Below are 4,305 nucleotides of genomic sequence, written 5' to 3' on the forward strand. Positions count from 1 at the left end.
CGTTAGGGGCACAAGGAGGACTTGGCCTTTACTCTGAGGAAGATGAGGCCTTTGAAGAACTTTGAGCACAGGTGACATGGCAGGATCTCACCGAGTTTTAACAGGATTACTCCGGCTGTCCTGGGGAGTCATAAATGGAGCAAAGTAAGGAATGGGGACCCAAATTCAGAGCTACACCAAGGAGAGAGGTGACGGGGATTTGTCCAGGACGATGGCATCAGTTGTTGTTCAGCTGATAACTTGTTTCTGACTCTTTGACACCCATGAATAGCAGCACACTGGGTTTTCCTCTCTTTCATGTCGCCCAGAGTTTGCTCAAACACATGTCCATTGAGTTGGTAATGCTATCCAACCATTTCATCCTCTGTCACCCCCCTTCTCTTCCTGCCCTCAATCTTTCCCAGCATCAGGGTTTTTTCCAATGAGTCAGCTCTTCACATCAGGTAGCCAAAGTTTTGGAGTTTCAGCTTTGCATTAGTCCTTCCAGTGAATACTCAGGGTGGATTTCCTTTAGGATTGACTGGTTTAATCTCCTTGCATTCCAAGGGACTCTCAAGAATCTTGCACCACAATTCAAAAGCACCAATTCTTCAGCACTCAGCCTTCTTCATGATCCAACTCTCACATCCATACATAACTACTGGAAAAACCAAAGCTTTGACTATACAGACCTTTGTCAGCAAAGTGATGGCATCAGAGCTGGTGAGAAGTGATCACTTTCTCAGGTACAATTTTTCATTTAATGAGGACTTCAAATACTCAGGACATTTTGCTTTACTCTGTAATCCTTATCATATACAAAAGTGAAAGTGAAGCCGGTCAGTTGTGTCCGACTCTTTGCGAGCCCATGGACTATAGCCTACCAGGCTCTTCTGTCCATGGGATTTTCCAGGCAAGAATACTGGAGTGGGTTGCCATCTCCTCAAGGAGATCTTCCCAACCCAGGGATTGAACCCGGGTCTCCTGCATAGTAGGCAGACACTTTACCATCTGAGCCACCAGGGAAGTCTGTTTCAAAAGAACCAATACATGTGACACTTAGTAAAGTGACCCAAGAGCCCTTCAATATCCAGTCTTTTTCTCCTAGCTGCTTCTGCTAATCTCTTAATCTGTCATGCTTTTTCTGTCCCTTCCTCTTTCCCTGTCCTACCCTTGAACTCTGTTTACAATGGTTAAATTTTTGTATTAACTTGACTGGACCAGACGATGCCCAGGTATTTTAGTCAAGCATTATTTTTGATGTGTCTGTAGAGTATTTCTGGAAGAGATTAGTACTTGGATTACTGGACTGAGGAAGTAGATTGACCTCCCCAATGTAGGTGGGCACCATCCAAGCCACTGAGTACTCAAAGGAATAAAAAAGAGAATGCAAGTGAATTCTCTCTCTGCATGACTGTTGAGCTGAGACAATGGTTTCCTGCTCTTGGACTGATAATTTACACTCTTGGTACTCAGGCCTACAGACTCAAACTAGAATTTACATTACCAGATTTTTGGGGTCTCCAGCTTCAATGTGGGATTTCTCAGTTTCAATAATTTCATGAGTCAATTTCTTATTAAAAAATCCCATTTAATATTCTTACCTATTTATCTATCTCCTATTTGTTGTATTTCTCTATAGAACCCTGACTATTAATACACTACTCAGCCCCATGTATCAAGACGCATTATGGAAGTGATTCTTCTTATATTACAGCTTTCTTATTTTTACCAACTAAAAAGAAATTAATTCCTCTTTGCTTCAGCCACAGTGTCTTTCTACATCTCTCATTTCTCTCTTTGGCATTGTACCACAGTACAATCCTTATCACAACCATTAGACTACCAACTTTGTACCTTCCAGTTTCCCAAACAGTGTTGTGAATGTTTCTTGAAATTACTTCATACCCAACGGGCATTTGTTTTTAATTAGACCTAGCCAAAAATGAAGGCCAATTCCTTATAAACTTGGCATTGCCATGGTTGTTAGGGATACTGGTATCAATTGTATTAAATTAGCTCTGTGATTTTTTTCCCTAAAGAGAGCCAAATTATCAGCATCTTAAAATTTTGAACTGTGGTGTTGGAGAAGACTCTTGAGCGTCCCTTGGACTGCAAGGAGATCCAACCAGTCCATTCTGAAGGAGATCAGCCCTGGGTGTTCTTTGGAAGGAATGATGCTAAAGCTGAAACTCCAGTACTTTGGCCACCTCATGGAAAGAGTTGACTCACTGGAAAAGACTCTGATGCTGTGAGGGATTCAGGACAGGAGGAGAAGGAGATGACAGAGGATGAGATGGCTGGATGGCATCACTGACTCGATGGACCAGGGTCTGAGTGAACTCTGGGAGTTTTGGTGATGGACAGGGAGGCCTGGTGTGCTGCAATTCATGGGGTGGCAAAGAGTCAGACACGACTGAGCAACTGAACTGAACTGGACTAAAATGGCAGGTAAAAAGAAGACTAAAGAGAGAAGAATAAAGTGATGTAGTCATGGATACCAACTAGGTAATACAATAGGGTCTCTAGACAAGAGCAGAGTGTAAGATCTGGACTAGACACATAGGAGCAAAAATTGGAAAGGACCTTGTGTATAGGACTTCATACCAGAAAAATCAAATAAAATTCAAAACTCATGAAGGGAGAATTACAACAAATAGAATTAAAATGATTCTAAAGATATAAGATGATGATATAAACCTGCAAAAAAGAAAAAAGGATCTATCATACAGAGTCCATCAGGAGAAGCTCATTTACTCTTCAAACAACTATAGGAATAACAAACCAGCTATAAAAATGGAAACTATAGATGCCTTTCCCAAAATAGAAATATAATCCCAGTCATGAATAAGTAGAAGTCAAGGTCAAGAATATATCAGTATGACATACTTTGGAGGTAGTCACTAAAGTCTTGGGAAAAGTTCATGGTTATTAGTTCAATCTAAAATGAACCTCTTAAAGAGAAGTCAAAGAAATGAGTCAATACACAGGATCAGATTGTCAAACTAGATTCATATGACTCAGGTTTTACTCAATATCAAATTTTACTAAATAATTGTAAGAATATTAGGCATTCAGGAGGCTCAGATGAAGCAGAGTGAGTTCCAGGACATTAACAATGATTCCCTAGGTCCCTTCTTCTCACATGAAGAAACATACGGGAGACGGGCACCTCTAGCCTAGGATAACAGACAAAGTCTGAAAGGGTGGCTCTTAGATTCCTCAGGTAGCAGGCCATGTTTAAATTATGAAATGTCTCGATTTAATACTCAGTAGCTTTCTGTACCCTAGGTGACATTCTCCAAAGAACCATGTCATTTTTCCTGGATTTCATTTATTGTATGTAATCCTTAGAGATATACCTCTATGGTCATTTAAAAAATAAGGTCTAGTGTACTGTATTGGTGTTTTTCTTTCTGGCTTACTTCACTCTGTATAATAGGCTCCAGTTTCATCCACCTCATTAGAAATGATTCAAATGTATTCTTTTTAATGACTGAGTAATACTCCATTGTGTATATGTACCACAGCTTTCTTATCCATTCAACTACAGCTTTCTTATCCATTCATCTGCTGATGGACATCTAGGTTGCTTGTCCTGGCTAATATAAACAGTGCTGCGATGAACATTGGGGTACACATGTCTCTTTCAATTCTCATTTCCTCAGTGTGTATGCCCAGCAGTGGGATTGCTGGGTCATAAGGCAGTTTAATTTCCAGTTTTTTAAGAAATTTCCACACTGTTCTCCATAGTGGCTGTACTAGTTTGCATTCCCACCAACAGTGTAAGAGGGTTCCCTTTTCTCTACACCCTCTCCAGCATTTATTGCTTGTAGACTTTTGGATCACAGCCATTCTGACTGGTGTGAAATGGTACCTCATTGTGGTTTTGATTTGCATTTCTCTGATAATGAGTGATGTTGAGCATCTTTTCATGTGTTGCCATCTGTATGTCTTTGGAGAAATGTCTATTTAGTTCTTTGGCCCATTTTTTGATTGGGTCATTTATTTTTCTGGAATTGAGCTGCAGGAGTTGCTTGTATAATTTTGAGATTAGTTGTTTGTCAGTTGCTTTATTTGCTATTATTTTCTCCCATTCTGAAGGCTGTCTTTTCGCCTTGCTTATAGTTTCCTTTGTTGTGCAGAAGCTTTTAATTTTAATTAGATCCCATTTGTTTATTTTTGCTTTTATTTCCAGTATTCTGGGAGGTGGGTCATAGAGGATCCTGCTGTAATTTATGTCGGAGAGTGTTTTGCCTATGTTCTCCTCTAGGAGTTTTATAGTTTCTGGTCTTACCTTTAGATCTTTAATCTACCAATAGAGTA

The 4,305-nt window shown here is 40.0% G+C and overlaps 1 non-coding gene across 1 annotated transcript; it reads right to left on the reverse strand.

The window, feature by feature from the left end:
• Positions 1 to 933: 933 nt before the first annotated feature.
• On the reverse strand, positions 934 to 1,005 carry TRNAS-ACU (transfer RNA serine (anticodon ACU)). The gene has a single exon. It is a non-coding gene; the product is annotated as a tRNA-Ser (tRNA).
• Between the last annotated feature and the right edge of the window lie 3,300 nt (positions 1,006 to 4,305).

This window comes from Ovis canadensis, chromosome 2 (genome assembly GCF_042477335.2).
Source record: "Ovis canadensis isolate MfBH-ARS-UI-01 breed Bighorn chromosome 2, ARS-UI_OviCan_v2, whole genome shotgun sequence".
NCBI lineage: Eukaryota > Metazoa > Chordata > Mammalia > Artiodactyla > Bovidae > Ovis > Ovis canadensis.